The sequence below is a fragment of the Macaca fascicularis genome, chromosome 3, assembly GCF_037993035.2.
Source record: "Macaca fascicularis isolate 582-1 chromosome 3, T2T-MFA8v1.1".
Taxonomy (NCBI): Eukaryota; Metazoa; Chordata; class Mammalia; order Primates; family Cercopithecidae; genus Macaca; species Macaca fascicularis.
The window spans coordinates 31,686,080-31,703,453 of NC_088377.1; the positions used below are offsets into that span (position 1 = coordinate 31,686,080).

Below are 17,374 nucleotides of genomic sequence, written 5' to 3' on the forward strand. Positions count from 1 at the left end.
AAGAATAAGGGTCGTTTACTAAGTGGCATGTTTGATTTACAGTCTGGTAGTTGCAAAGAATTAGTGGTGTATTCATATTTCAATAGCTCACAGCATAAAAGGCATGGCTATAGTGACGAGCACGCTCTTAAATCATATCTTTGCCTAAATGTAAAAGAGAATATACTTTAAAACAACTCTGCTACCTAAGCTTTCAGTATCTTTCAGAGGAAGGAACAAGATCTATAAATGAGATATGATACTTTATTTTTTACTTTTTACTTTGGCTTTCAAAAAATAGCAGTTTCTACTTTGTAGACAATTTGAATTTTGAAAGCCAAGCTTTGCCATGTGGACGTTTGTAATCATATATCCTCAGGTTTAATCCTGTGTCACTACCAATAAATCTCATGCTCTGAAGCATAAAAACCACAAGGCAATCTTGAAATCGTCAGTAAACTAACTTGCTTTGTAATGTAACACCTGTCGTTGAAATCCAGGAACATTTTTAGGGTTCATTTAAGGGTACACTTAACATAGTATTTCTAATTAAAAGATTTTGATGACCCAATGATGCATCTCTGTTAGATCTCAAATGAAACGTTAAAGTTGATAAACGAATTACAGATACAATCCTATATTAGTCTTAAATAAATAAACGATCCATTCTTTTAATAAATAAAGAGAGAGGAGGAGACCTAGTACCATGTTTATCTCAAATGTTCACCCATAATCTCTCTTTCATCACATGGAGAAGCTCTAAAGGAAATAAAATGCAGTGCTAAATGGAATCTGTCTTACCCAGATTACAGAATTTGAGTAAGAAAGTTCAGAAGAAAGAAGCATTTTAATTCAACATCGGGCACATTTTTTCTCATGTCTTCTCCTGCATTGTTCTTGTTTTTTTTATGCCCTTATATTCACCCAATAAGGTTATACTTAACTGCAGGATTTTAAAAAGCGAATGACCAATCAGGTAAGCTTACAAAAGAAAGAAAGCCAAAAAAAGCATCAGTGCATAGTCACACACACGTGCACACACACAGATTGTTTTGATGATCTCTTGAAAATTTCTAAACTGTCCCTGTTTTGCTGACCACTATTAAGATTCCTTTGGTAATTTCTCCTCTTTAACAGACTTGGGAAATAAGTCACCTTTTCTAACACATGGCGTTATTTCTGTAGGTCAAAAACATCCATTCTGCTTTAAGGTATTGAGGCAAAGAACAGAGCCTTGCTCAAGTCATTGTGTGCCACAGGTTTTTCTCAGGACACATATGTAGGAATCAAGAAAAACTGAATCTTGGGAATTCTGGAAGAGCTGTGCACCCCAGGACAAGAGCTGAAAATCTTCCTGACATTTCATTCTCTTTCAAATAACCTGAAATTTTGCATAGTAGGCATTCACAACTTTAACCAATTTTCATTTGGCATTTTCAGTCTGATAAATCAACTGATTAATGAATACTTTCTTCTTCTGTTCATCCCATCCTACCTCCTTTTCGTTCTTTCCTTCTTTATTTCCTTCTTTCGTTTTGCTACCTGGAAGTTGTGCAATCTTGAGTAAGCTACTTAGCTCTTCTATGCTTTGGCTTCTTCTCTAATTGAAATAGTAATATTAACATTAATAATAGTAATATATTCTCTAGGGCTGTTGTGATGATTAAATGAGTTAATACATCTGTAATGCTCAAAGTATTGCCTATTATAAGAGCTTCAAATGTCATTTGTTATTATTAGTAGTTACTTTTCTTTCTTTTGTTTCATGAGAAGTATGTAAATTTATTCTTGTAAAAACATAAAATGAATACAGAAATATGTACAGTACAATGTCAAAATTGCATTTTCTTACTTCCAATAGGCACTATCCTTGGCAGAGATAACAATTTGATATATATAATTTTAGTTCTTTAGATAATTACATGCATGTGTGTGTCAAACACATACACAGTCCTATATATAAATAAATACACACATATTCTTAACATAAATGTGACTATATCATTTGTGTCTTTTTGGCAACACCAATAGATCTTAGATATTTTTCTATGCTAAAATACACAGTTCTATCGTATATGTTTGTAGAATAAATGAATTTATCAAACATACATTTATTCTTTACAAGATATCATTCTAGGCATTGGGGATTTAGTGATGAATAATAGATAAATTGTTTGCCCATAAAAGTTTTGATTCTAGTGAAAGATCTGGACATTAAAAAATGTGGCTCAATATTTAATATAATGTCAAGAGAAGGTAAATTAGACAAAGAAAAATAAAAAGAGATAAAATGTAGAGAGGTTTGAGGTCAGGTTGGTGAGGAAAGTTCTCCCTGGGGGTGACATTTAACCAGAGACGCTGGAGAGAATGAATCAGCCTTGAGAATGGCTGGAGATATAACACGAGCAGAGGAATAAGTAAGGGCAAATGCCAGTGAGTTCTGAGGCAGGTGAGTGGTGGGGAAGGAGAGAAGAGATGAGTTCAGAAATGCAGGGACCAAATTATATGGGACTGCAGTTCAAAGTAAGGATGTTGGGTTTGATTTTAACTCTGTTGAATCCCTGCCTTTTTTTCTAATGAATGAAAATAGCATATCCTACTTCACCCTTCTTTCCTAATGATGGAAATATGTCAAATGTATCTCCTATGAACATTACAACGAAAATCCTTGCCTCATCTTTGTGCACATGTGGCTAATTTTGCAAGTTGTATTCCTGGAGTAGACTAACTGGGTTAAAAGGTGGTGAGCATAATGTAAATGCAGATAGATGCTGTCAAATTGCCTTAATAATTTTTATATTCCCACCCATGGGGTGTGGAGGTGACCATTTCCCTTTATTCTTTTCAATATGAGATATTGTCACCCTTCTTATTTTCAATAATGAGACTTGTCACTCCTAATTTTCAACAATCCAATGGGAATAAAATCATGTCTGTCTCTTTTTTTAGCTTGCATTTTCACTGCTAATAAAGCAGAAAAGGTTCTACAGGTTTATTAACCAGTTTGATTTTTTTTTTCTCTTATGAGTAGCCTATTGATCACATTTGCATTCCAGGTCATGCTCTGGCCATGCTTTGGATTGGCTGCCTTTGAGTCAAGTATTCACCCTCAATACAATCAGCTGTGTCTGGAGATCGGGGTTATATATTACAAAACATAGCTCTTTAAGGCTGCTCTTCAACATGGGCTATAAGTAGCACATGATAACCTATAAACTCTACGGGCAAAGCAGTTACAAAGCGGTTACCCTGACTAATGCCCAGTACAATTCGGTGGTGAGTGAAATTAGACATGTAACACATTATTTATTAAGCACACGCCAAAAGCGTCTAAGCTCTACTTTAGGTGTTATAGGTGACAAAAAATTATATGAGACAGTGTCACTATCCTCAAGGAGAGACAAATTCAAAACTAATTATAATTCAGAATCCAATGTATTCTGAATTCCCCAAAATGATACTCACCAAATGATAGAGTAATTCTGAGAGAAAGGAAATTGCATTCAGTCAGTAACCCTTGTAAGGTTTAGTGGTAGTAATCGTCTTTGCCCTCGATTTTGAATAGGTATAAGATTTTTTAAAGGCCTATATTGTTTTTGTACAATAATTTCATGCTAATATATGACATAAAAGACCAAAGTAAAAATCAGCTATAGTGCCCCGCTGGGAGAAAATCGCTATATTTTTTAGTGAATGACTCAATATTTTTTAGAAGGTCTCACCAGACGCCTGTGTGTGTGTATGCATGTGTGTTCATATGAACATATGTCAAGTTTTACACCAATGGGGACTTTTTTTCTGTCAGTATTTGGTACATTGGCCAATGCAGATACTCAGTGTATATTTTTTGAATGAATGTATGTTTTATAGCTTGTTCTATGTTAATCAAAGGCATGTCTAATTAGTCATGTTTACTGACTGCATGGTGTTTCATGACATGTATAGCTGATTTAACCAGGATTCTATGCAAAACTTTTAGCTTTATATTCATCTGCTTTATTTTAAAAAAAACACTGATAAAATAATCTCAGGCTAAATCTATTTTATATGTATATAACTATCTCCCTAGGGATACTTTTTAGGAATGCATTTTCTATAGGAAGGATAGAGCATATTTTAGAGCATAAATGGTGCACATAACCAAACTTCTGTCCTGCATAGAAATGTGAATTAAATTTTCAACAAGATTGGCAGCACATGGTTTCACAGACTGGCCAAAACCAAGTTTTAAAAACCTTTCGGTGAAGAGAAAAACAACAGATATTAGCATTTAACTGAGCAGGGAGGGTGAACAGGATCAGAAAAAATAACCACTGGATACGAGGCGTAGTACCTGGGTGATGAAATAATCTGTACAACAAATCTTTGTGACATGAGTTTACCTGTGTAACAAACTGTACACGTGTAACCCTGAGCCTAAAATAAAAATTAAAAAAATGGATTACATTCTAGTTACTTATGTAGCAAAAAGAAATAGATAATTGAAAGTTGATTCGTTTTTTAAAGTGATGAACACGTGATAAGAAAGTCAATAGGCAGATGTACTTAATTATTTATTATTATAAATTATGGTAATAAATTTTTTGGTGTAGTGGAAGTTAGAAATTCTAGTTGCTATTAAGTATGTGTCAGGAGGTAGAGGGACATTGGGAGTGGGTATATTGTTTAGAAATATCATTTGCGATAAGGTTTATTTGGTCTGATTTGGAGGGTATGAATGTTCTAATTTTGTGTCTTTTACATGTTTGTCCATTTATTTTACTAATTTTATTTTTGGAAGCCACAAGCTGGTTCAGTATTTCTCAAACAAGAATCAAAGTGGACTTTTGGATGCACAGTGTATCTCCTTGTGTTCCATAATGAACGGGGAGTGGAAACTGAATTCTTATCTCTTTCTCTTTGTTAAAACGATGAGACTATGCTGAATTATACAGCTTCTTAGCAAGTTACAAAACTACATAAGCAGTTTAGCTATGCCATAGTGTAACTAATCATGAACCAATTTTCAGTTATTTCAGAAGACTTTTCTGTGTGTGGCTGTGCCACTTACTCAGCTATTGTCTCTCGGCTCAAACCACATTTCTAAAATTGCTTCATGATGCTGAAGCCGGAACTCTGCAAACACTATTTCTTGCTTTGCTCCCTGATTTCCCCGTTATGCTCTGCCAAAAGGGGGCACAAGAGGGAGACTAGGACTGGAGGAGAAAGAAGGAACCAGGTCTTTCTTCTTTACTCCGTGTCGACTTCCTGTCCATTTGCAGTTCTTGTAAGCATCGTCTTGGCAGTGCTTCTTCACCCTGGCAGCAGTAGTTATTCCGTATGCGGTAGCTGAATTCAGTTGACAGTTTTTTAAACACTTGTGAAACAAGTCGCACTGTGTCACAGCTAACAATCACCAGCATCTGCTAACAGTATCCTGTTTTCTAAAGTCCGGGTCTCAGCCCCTTGGGACTGCTCTTCCAAGCTCAGAGACACCAGTGTCTGTTGGGCAACTGAACCAGTAGCCCTCCTCAAAGCCCTGGGTTTCAGTTATGCAAGACCCCTCCTCCAGGTTTCTAAATTGTAATAAATCCAACCATGTCCCTTAGATTTTTTAACCATAAGAACGGTATCTGCTTCCTACATTTGCTGCCTCCATGATACATTAGCGTCCTCTTTTTATCTTTTCAGTTCCTGGTTCACAGTTTCATACCTGGTTGACAATTATTTACATTACATTCTCCCTGTTCAAAATCTCGTATGTTTTCCATCCTCTTACCAGACCCCGATGGAGACAATGGTCATAGAAGAACTGTGGGAGTTTTGTATTAAGTATATGATAGTAGAAACCAAGTTTTGTGTTTTTAGAGAAGCAATGTTAATTCACAGCCACTATCTCTCTCTCCATCTCTCTCTCTCTTTCTCTCTCTCTCTCTCTGTATGTGTGTGTATATATATATATCTCCCTAGAAGAATTCTATGAGACAGGGAGAATGAAGAAAACCAAGGAGTGAGACTCATTCATTAAGTGTGATTCAATAAAATGTGTCCATGGAGCACTACCTTCACCACAGAGACTCCAGAAACCTCTTTGCATGTTTTTTTTTTCTTCAATGTCATGAAGTCACATCTCCACAGCAGTAGCAGGATGGATTTTTTTGATGTAATCTGTCTAATAATGGGTTGTTTGTAGAGCCAAGGTGTTTCAGTGACCTGGGGTTATTCTGGAAGCTGCAATTACCTACAGAGAATAACCGTTGACATTCCTACGTGGAGAAATCCAGGGAAATGTCATGGAGGTACATCTTTGAAATGGCCATGTTCGTAAATTATGGTTGAGGGCAGGATTTCGCGATTTACAGCAGAGAGATAAAATTCCTATCTGCAGTGACTGTGGTCATAACAGATTCTTTACTTTTGGTATTCATTTTCTATAAAGTTTTATGGTTTTAAAATTTCAAATTAACTATTAAAGCTCAACTATTGTTAAATAAGCATTAAGAATCAAGCTCATAGCTCTTCTGAAAATCAAAGTGATTGGAGAACTACTTTTTAACTGTGTTCTAGTGAAACAAGCTAATTGACCTGCTTATAGGCACAATTTCTTTTGTGCAATTAGTTCAAGGCTGTATCCATTCACCTGGAACCTTCTAGAAGTAAACCCTATTAGACTTCTTCAGTCATTGATGATTTTGGATGCAATTTCATCTGCTTTTGAAAAAAGGTTACTAAAACATTTCAGATACATTCTTCCTATCTTACAAAAGTAGACACAGCATAGCATCAAATTTATTTATGTCTGTAGTAACCTTTGTGATACATACTAATTTTCCATAAAGCTATGTTTGGGGGTTTTATGTAGATTATCTTATCAGTCGCAAATAATTACAATTTTGTTCCCTTCCCTGCCAGTCATTTTCCATTTACTTCTTCAGCTCCATTGCTTCCAATGCAATGTTGTGTAGAAATGGTGGGAGGGAGCATGCTTTCCTCACACCTGATTTGATGAGGAATAATTTTAAAGTTTCACTACTGAGCATGTTGTTTACTGCACTCTTTTGATAAATCGCCTATATATCTATTAGAATTTAGTTCAGGAAACAAAAATCATTCTAGATATTATAAGGAGGGAAGCATGTAACAGGCACTTGAAAGGTCATTGGAAGGGCTGGAGGAGAGCATTTTGGGGATGAGGGGTGATGCTGAAATTTCATTTCATGATCACCTACCTCAGGTGTCATCAGAGGTCAGATATATAAATTTGCTGGCACTGTCACAGCTGCCTCAAACCACAAATCTAGTACCAAAAACAGAGAATAATGAATGAACATATGTTATTGGTTCCCATTTGTTAGTAACTTTTGCCAAAGGAAGATGCCTCTGCTCTTTTATTAGTCAGCATCCGAAACAACCACAGAAGTTATTTCAGCACATGTGATTCCATACAAATATTTAAAAAGTGGTTGTTAATGTCACTCAGAAGAGGAAAAAATATTTAAAAAACCATTAGGTTGTGGAAATAGCAATCGCAGGCAGCAGTGACGCCCTCCTAGCCTTAGTGAAGAAAGAGAAGGATTAGAATTACTAAAATAAAAAGTTTTTTTGAAGAAACTTGTGGAGGTGAAACCAACCTTTCAGGAGATGAAGCTGGTTGGCTGGTGATCAGTTTCTCTGAGGAGGACTTAGGCCATTTCTGCAAGTTTTAGGAAAAAAAATCCAACTAGATTTAACTGCAGCTAAAGAAAGGAAGTGCCTCCGCTATGGTGTAAGAAAGAATTAATGTAGCAGGTCTGATGTTGCTCTTCCAAGGGCTTGCTAATCCTTGGCTGGTGTGTGAAAACTTGACTTTGGAATTTTCCCTTTGTTACTAAAGAATCCGGCTGTCTTGTATGCCTCGGTCACTGAGCCCTCCTTGCCTAGACTGTGCAAACAGTGTGATTGATGGTAAATACCTGCTTTCCTCCCAGGAGCCTAGAACTTTGATAATCATTCCTGGCTACACCGGGAGAAAGTTCTGATGTGACCAGTCCGCCAGTAAAAACCTTGAACTCTCAATCTCAAGCGGGCTATCCCGGGCAAAATCACAGCACACATATTGCAGCATTTTGTTGCTAGAACAAAGAATGAGTTCTATGCCATCTATTCTAAGACCTACCTGGAAGGGAGCTTTTGCCTGGACTTTCTAGACTTTGATGCATTTTTTTTCCCTTGCTGATCTTGCTGTAAAATCAAATGAACTCCCTTGTAAAGCTGTCTGGATTCTGTTTCCATTTTTAAGTTTTAGAATTTCTTTCTCAGTGTTGTTGAAGGAATGCAACTTTATGAAATCAAACTCTTCATGATTGAAGCTCTATTCAGGTTTTCTATTTCTTCTTCACTCATTGTTTATCAAGCTCGTCAATTTAAACATTTAATTTTTTTTTTTTTTTTTTGCATTGAGGTGTTGTTTACTTACAACAAAATTAAAAAGTTTGAAGTATGCACTTTGAGTTTTGAAAAATATATACAGTAGTACAATTAATGCAACAAGTATGATATAGAACATTTCAATCTTCCCCAAAAAATTCTCTTAATGCCCCATTGAAGTCAATTCGTTAACCCACCCTACCCTTATGTTATTATACTTTGTTGTCTCCATAATTCCACATAAATGGAACTATACAGCATATAGCCTTTGGGTCTGACTTTTTTCACTTAGCACAATATTTTTGAGATTATCTGTGTTGTTTATACATAAGCAGTTTTTAAAATTGCTAAATATTATTTCTTTCTACATACCACAATTTTAAAACTTACTCACCAGTTAATGGGCATTTGGATTATTTATACATTTGGTTATTATGAATACAGTTTGCTGCAAATATTTGTTTGCAAGTGTTTGTGTGGATATGAGTGGGTTTTTTAGAGAGGCTAAATTTCTAGTAGTAGAAATGCTATTATATGGTGTATTAGTCTGTTTTCCCACTGCTATAAAGATACTACATGGGACTGTAATTTATGAAGAAAAGAGGTTTAATTGACTATCAGTTTTGCATGACTGGGGAAGCCTCAGGAAATTTAGAATCATGGTGAAAGGCAAAGGGGGAAGCAAGGCACATTTTATATGGCAGCAGGAGACCGAAAGCATTCAGGGAAAACTGCCAGACACTTATCAAACAACAAGATGTCATGAGAACTCCCCCACTATCATGGGGACAGCACAGGGAAACTGCCCCCATAATCCAGTCACCTCCCACTAGGTTCTTCCCTCAACATGTAGGGATTACAATTAGAGATGAGATTTGGGTGGGGACACAGAGCCAGACCATATCCTACAGTAAGTTTTCAATTAGCTTTATTATAAAGAATTAAACTGCTTTCCAAAGTGACTATGAAATTTTACATTTTCACCAGCAGTATATGAGCATTGGAGTTGCTTCAAATCCTCTCCAACATTTAGTATTGTCAGACTTGTTAATTTTAGTAATTCAAGTAGATATATATTAGTAACTAACTGTAGTTTTAATTTGCATTTCGCTGATGCTTTGTTTATTGACATTAGTGTATCTTTACTGACATATGTGCTCAAACTATAAAAACAAAAATTGATAAAATGGATTCTAACAAAATTAAACCTTTTGCTTTTCAAAAGATACTATGAGGAAAAGTAGAAATATAAAAAGCAATTGGAAAACATATATCTGATAAAGTATTTGTATCTAGAATACATAAAGACTTCTCAATAAGAAGACAAATAACATTATAACATAGGGAGTTGTATTAGTTTATTCTCATACTGCTATAAAGATAGTACATGAGACTGGGTAATTTGTAAACAAATGAAAGAGTTTTAATTGACTCACAGTTCCGCATGGCTGGGGAGGCCTCAGGAAACTTACAACCATGGTGGAAGGGGAAACAGGTACCTTCTTCACAAGTTGGCAAGAGGGAGAAGAGTGTGTGAAGGAGGAACTGTCAAACACTTATAAAACCATCAGATCTCATGAGAATTCACTCACTATCACAAGAACAGCATGGGGGAGACTGCGCCCATGATCCAATCACCTTCCTCCCTCCACACGTGGAGATTACACATCTCACCTTCGACACATGGGGATTACAATTCAAGATGAGATTTGGGTGGGGACCTAGAGTTAAACCATTTCAGGGGACAAAGATTTGAGCACATACTTTTGTATTTTTTACTTAAAATGTATCTTATTTACAACATATAGTTTGTCCTGCATGTATATAGTTTGTCTCACCTTCTTGAAAACCCAGACTAATGATTTCTGCCTTCTGATTGGCATGTTTAGTACATTTATATTTAATATAATTAAAGATAGAATTCTATTCAGGTCTGCTATTCAACATTTGTTTTATTTTGGTTTATTTGTCTTATTCACTTTTTTATTAGTTTACCTTTGTTTTCTTCTTTTTCTGTTTTTTATGCTAATTAGGCAATTTTAATATTCTACTTTCTCTCTTAGCCCCCCTCAATATAGCTTTATTTTATTTTATTTATTTATTATGATTTTTTCAAACAGAATCTTGCTCTGTCACCCAGACTTGGGCTCGGTGGCATAATCTTGGCTCACTGCAACCTCCACCTCCCAGGCTCAAGTGTTTCTCTTGCCTCAGTATCCCGAGCAGCTTGGATTACAGGCCTGAGCCACATCTACTAGCTACTTTTTTTGTATTTTTAGTAGAGATAGGGTTTTCCCATGTTGGCCAGGCTGGTCTCAAACCCTTAGCCTCAAGTGATCTGCCTGCCTTGGACTCCCAAAGTGCTGGGATTACAGGCATAATCCACCATGCCCAGCCTCTTTGTATTTTTTAAAGAAGCTGTTCTAGACATTATGATATGTATCTGACATATATCCCAATTACTTAGAGTTGAAGTTGAATTATTTCAGGTAAATGTTAGAAAACTCACAACGGAATATTTTTTATTACCCTGGGGACAGATTCATACTTTCCTGATTTTTTCTTTTTTTTTGTACATAGTTTAATTTTGGATTAAAATCTGGATATTATAGGTAACACACTGTAGCAATTCTAGAATCATCATATTGTTCAGAAGATTGGATTTTCATTCTATGATTGTGTTATATTGCCTAGAATCAATCTAGAAACTTTGCCCCATACTCATTTCCCATGGTAGACAGCTGTTTATCATTCTAGCTCACTCTAGTGTCTTCCTACTGTTGCTTTTAAAGCTTCTCCCCCTTTCGATTTCCTCCATGCTTGCTAAATTTGGGCAGAGATGAGGAGCTAGGCAATGATTAGCATCATTCTCTCTGTTGTTTTCATGTTTCTATGAATTTTCCTAATTTTCAGCTGTTCTGTTAGGTTTGTCTTTAAACTTGGACACTTTAGGCTGCACATAATTGGAAAATTCAGTTTAAGAAAGAAAGAAAAGCATGTAGCTCACAAATTTGGATCCACATTGCTCTAGCTCTAAGGAGCAGATTTCTCTCTGGTCTTTGCCTGCTTTTTCATAATGCTCCCCTCTGGTTTTCCAGCACATCAATAGTTTTGCCAAGGATTTTGGCAGTCTATCTGAATTTGGGTATCACGGCTCCCCACACATTCCTACAACTTCCTTCCTTTACTTGCTTCCTTAGTTAAGCATCATAGAATTTTATAACTGGAAAGTATCTTAGAAAGAATGTAGTCACCTCGTTTGATATGGGAAGCAGCAGCGGTCTCAAAAGGTGAAATGAGTTGTCCAGGGTCACGGAACCAGTTAATGGGTTGAATTCCTCATTCAGTCCTGATGAATAGCTGTGATGGTGGCACCGGGAGCACTGTCTGGTTCTAATGCAATTGGGCAGTGCAAAAGAAATGGAAGATACCATCCCAGTCCTCAGTACACTTGTATCTTTTTTAGGGAGATCGAATGTACACAAGAAAGCAAATCGTTAACAATTACAAAACCAACCTCACTTCTAGTTCAAAATAATATAGTACTAACTAAATACAAACTTGAGTAATAAGGCTTCAAGCTCAGGCAACCAACCTAGACTGCATTTGCCTTAGAGCCCTAGGAAAGACGACATTTTAATACATCAGAAATCCATGTAGTATTACTGTATTTCTTCAGACTACAAATGCATGATGCCAGTAAATGCATGATTGCTGTGGCACTGGTAAGTGTCAGAAGGGTTCTGAAATTTTTCCACTTTGAAATTTTGGCAAATTAAATTTGTTTTAAGTGCTTGGCTTTCAGTGTCTCTATTATGAATTCACTACAGATCTCTTTTGATAGAATGTTAGGTTACATTTCCAGGCATATAAGGACTAATTTTTAGGAACTTTCAGTTTCTTCTTCATCCCTGCATCTTTACATCTACTAATGGGAAAGGCAAAACTTTATCTAGAGTATTCACTGTATCATGCAAGCTCTTGTTTGTGTATGAAGAATAGAAAATTTTTCTAATTATTTTTTCTAGGTAGCCTACTTGTTATAATGAAGTGACATAAGCATAGAGTTAAATTGTGGTTCTAAAACATGTGAATTGATGAATTAATCAAGAAGTGGATAAGTTAAATAATGATATAATTTTACATAAATATTTAATTTTTGATTAATTTGTAGCATATAACATAATTTTACTTAATTTCAAGTTTATATTCAAGGCTAGTTGTTACTCTTACAGGTATACTCCATTTAGTTTTTGTGTAAAGTCTTTGAATGGTTTATAATATGAATTGGGTAAAAGTAATAGCATATTATAAAAACAATCCCTTTCAAACTCTAGGAGCAATTAAAGCTGCGTTCGTTAACCAATTTGTTTATCTGAATAAAAGTCTTTCCGAATGAAGAATTTTATTTTGCAACACTCTTGCAAAATTCCTCCTTGGTTTTGGCTAGACTGCAGGCAGGCAGCATTCTGTTGCCCTTGTCAAATTGTCAAATGTCTTTTGATTCACAGCAATGGAAGGAAACGACTTTACCACCTTCTTCCTCTGGAAAGAAAGGAAGGATGTTGAAGCTAGGAGCAGCAATGTATTGGGCTGATACACTGATTGAACCAAAAGCCTTGTTTGAAGTGTGATATTTTGGCAGGCAGAGAGTTGTAGGGGGTGTTACATAATGGGTTCTGCAAGTGGCCACAAACTTATTTAAGTAAGCACTTACTGGAATTAATATTTATTGCCTGGGACATAAAGTGATTGCAAAATGCTCACATGAGTCTGAAATGATAAAGGCTTTCTGTATCCTGGGCCAGAGATTGGAAAAGAGAAGTTTGTCGATGGTATTTATACCCAAGTATTATGCGTAAGGATCAAAAAGCAACTATTATGGTTAAAAGTAATTTAGCTAAGACTTTTTTTGTTTGTTTTTTTGCAGCGAGCAGTTGAAGTGAAAACAAGATCACGGAAAATGAGATATTTTGATAAATTCAAGAATCCATGTTTGATAGAGTCTTCACTGAAAGAGTCAAAATTGACAACATGCTTATTGCTTTGGCTTTCGATGTCTGTTGGGAACATGGTTCTTGAACATCCACACTTCAAAGTAGATCTTACTTTTTGGAAGAGTAGAAAGCTCATTACATTAGTTAATTTGAGAAGTAAGACAAGGGCTCAGAAAGGTACTAGTTATTAGGACCTTATACACTAGCCTGCCTGGCATTCTTACCACGACAGTGAATTGTCATGGTAAGAGTTGTGGTTTTAAACCTCTTTTCCCCAGACATTGCATGGAGTAATATGTGTATCCACATACATATTAAAGTAGGGGGTAGATACTGTATTGACTGGGGACTTGTGGACATGAGACACAAAATAGGTGATGTTTGATGAAACTTGAAATGAGCCAAGAAAGGACAAATCTGGATAACACACTGTAGCTTTGGTGATGAGAAAGGAGAAAGGAAAGATAATGAAGATGGATATCATATTGTTTTGCCTTGAATTTGCAGAAAGAGATATTTGGATTATGATGTTACCTTAAAAAGGCATGTTGATACTACTCAGTGATAAGTTAAGAAGCCAAGAAAACTATGTGTGTGTACATATATGTATATATATGTACATACTGTATTTCTTTTTTAAAAAAATTCTTACCTACTTCTCTACTATAACAAAATTAATTTCATTCCTTTTTGTTGCATTTAAACTTTATCTTGGTAATATTTATATTACAAATTTGCCTATATATTTGGTATTTTATTGTTACTATATAGATGTATTTGTAAGCATAAATGTGTGGTATTCGAATGTTTAACTGGTAATATTCATATTATAAATTTGCCTATGTATTTGGTATGATATTGTTACTATATTATATATTATATTATAATAGATATATTTGTAAGCATAAATGCGTGGTATTCAAATGTTTAACAACTCTCCATTTTTTCTCAAGTAACCCTCTGACAAAAGGCTGTATTTGTATAAAACTGACAGACTTTTATGGTGGATCATTTTTCTTACATTAATTACATAGGTAGTATTATTTTAGTTGGAGGTCAAATAACATACTATCAATGACAATTTAGAGATAAATTGCTTTGAAATCCTGATATGGAAGAGCTATAGAAATAACACGGGCAACCTCACGTTTTTAAGAGCCTCTGTGCACCATATGGCTAGTCCCAAATGGAGACCAAGAAAGCAAGGTCTTTTAAATCTCTACATACATCTTGCTTTCCTGGTTTAACACTAATCATTGATTGTATTCTGCATATTGGAAGGGAGCAGATGAAGGATACTAAGAATTCACTTTGAAAATATGTACTCAATGTTTCATATCCAAAAGCTCCCAGGGATTAAACAATCAGAAAACCCTACATCATTTGCATTTTAATAGATAAAAATAAAAGTTGAAACATTTCTTTACACTTAAACTACCATGAACAAGCTTATGTAGCTATTAGGAGTGAAGTTAGGGAGAGGAGGAAGAAGGGGACTCTGAAATTTAAGGAAAATTCATTTCTTCTACAGAATTGAAGCTAGGCTGATTAAGTCAAGGTGCCTGACTCCGCTAGAGACACATTTTCCTAATGAAAAATACTGTAACTTCAGACCTTTCACATTTTCCATGAATAGATGTCATTACTCATTATCACATTTATCATTACTTGTAAAACAATGAGGTGGCAGCAGGGGGAAAAGGACTAAAATAGAATTGAAAAAAAATTGATACTAGCTAAGGTAATTTAAATGAAGCTTCTTTTTCCAGAAGCAAAGGCGACCTCCATGATTACCCCATCATACCTTTGGGAAACTGACATAAGGTAGTGGACAACTATGATGGAAAGAATAGTGGCTACGGTTTCTCTCCAACCTCCTCTAATTCTGCATTAGAAATGAAAAAAGCTTGACTGGTAAAATTCTGAAACAGATAATGAGTTGTTTAAGTGATAATTACTGAATCTCATTTTTAGAAGCCCATTAACAGGTATCTCTTTAGTCATGAGAAAATTATTCATAAATATTAAATTGTGTGATCACATGTGCAAGTTTCTTTCAAATTATACTATCTGACTAATTTCACAGTAACTGTTTGCCATTAATTGGCTTTAAGATTTAATCAAGTAAAGACATCATTGATTAATTCCAATTTGTAAAGCCAAAAAAAAAAAAAAGTGTAACATTATTATCTTTAGTCAAACTTCTTCAAATGTTCATGCAAGGTAGAAATTGAAAACAGGTACTCCTGTGCTTACAGTTTCTTCAGTTCAAAGAACGGAATTCATCAATGGGAAGCTGCAGTGGATCGAAGAGTAAAATCTTGCTGCCCAATTAGAGAATAAAAAGAGTTTGACCAGACTTGTAACAATGACATAATGGCCATTTTGGTGAGTTCTTAATGAGTTTAGTAGGTAGTGAAATGGGAAAGTTCCCTTGTCCCCCTTGCAGCGTGTGCGATGGGGGTGTGGCTTGCTTCTTCAGTGCCCCGCTGCTCAGACTTCCAGGGGAGCATACAGACGGGCAGGCTGTGGGGCTCCGACCGCACGGCAGTGTCCAGGGGTGGATATTGACAGCTCCTGAAGCCCCGGTGGGAGTGTGTTACAGGGTGCTCTCTTAGTTTGCCCTCTCTAGGCAGCTTGTGTTAACCAGCTCAGTTGGACCCTCTACTTTGTCGCAAGGACAGAGGTCCTTCTGTATCTCGGGGTTCTTGCCTTGGGGTACCAGAAGAATCAATCACACGTGGTCTTGGAGAATGAGTGCAAAGTTTTATTGAGTGAAGGTAGCTCTCTGCTGCTCTTCCACCAGCGTGCTCTCCACAACCAGCCGCTTGTGTGTTCTTCCACTGATGTGTCCTCTCAATGTCCAGACACTTCTGTCTCTGCTTTGCTAGGGTCTCGGGTTTTTATAGTCCTCGGACGGGAGGTGGTGGACCAGGGTGGTCTTGGGAAATGCAACATTTGGGCATGAAGTCAGGAGTACCTGTTCTTACCTAGGTCCACGGGGATAAAGCCCTAGCCAGGGACCATGCCTTCCTCTACCCAGCACTTCCCTTCCCCCATCACTATCTTTTAAAGGGACCACACTCTTCCTTTCCCAGCACTCCCATATCAGTAAGAAGAGAGAAGGAAACTCTAGATCACCATCAAGTTCAAGTAGTTTCACATTTTCAATGAATATATGTTCACTGTGTTCTTCAGGTACCAAGATGTAGGGAAATGATTAAAAGGCCCTGAGATATACAATACTGAATGGTAGGGGGGAGGAGGCCTTCTAGGTTGGAAAGTCCCATAGCTGACTAGCTGCTAAATGTTCTATCAGCTATTGATAAGACCGCGTTCAGAACATATGGAAATTATAGGATATAATTTTTGTATGTTACTTGTCACCAGCTGCTCAATATTATGGATTATACCTGAGACATTACAGAAGTTGAGAATGAATTGCGCCCATAAACAGAAAACATATTAATCTATAGAATGCACTCGTTTGCCATGTAGAGACATGAATACCTCTAACTCAAGGAGTTGATATGTATAAAATAGGCAACTAGGGGTAAGCAAATATTGTAGAAATGGTGTTTCTGATTGGCACTGGCAGATTTATTATTCAAAATAATCCTGTTGGCAAATAAGGACTTTTTTTTCCATGTCACAAAATCTGATTTCAAAAACTTGCTCCTTTTTGACTTTCTCTATAAGTTTTTAAGTCTGCATTCTTCTCTCATTTTTATTTCCAGGTTCTATTGTAATTTATCTGTTGCTAAACAGTTTTCAATAAAATATATAATAAATAAGATTTTTGGTTTTTATTTTTCAATTATTCAGTTATTCATAAAGCTGACGGGAGATAGGAAATTAAGGTTTCCAGCAAGCATTCTTATAAGACTGTGGTTGTGTCTGTAGTCTTATATTTTTTGATGACTGTGAACATTAATTAAGCTATAACTATGCAGGTTGGAAGGTCTGTTATGGTCTGAATATCCACAAATTTATATATTGAAATCCTAACTCCC

The 17,374-nt window shown here is 36.0% G+C and overlaps 1 long non-coding RNA gene across 1 annotated transcript in view; it reads left to right on the plus strand.

Annotated features, from left to right (window-relative positions):
• Positions 1 to 17,157, plus strand: part of LOC107129041 (uncharacterized) — a 100,092-nt gene extending 82,935 nt beyond the window's left edge. Inside the window, exon 6 of the long non-coding RNA XR_012433167.1 lies at positions 13,295 to 17,157. This is a non-coding gene — a long non-coding RNA (uncharacterized lncRNA). The remainder of the gene's footprint in view (positions 1 to 13,294) is intronic.
• The last annotated feature ends 217 nt before the right edge of the window (positions 17,158 to 17,374 follow it).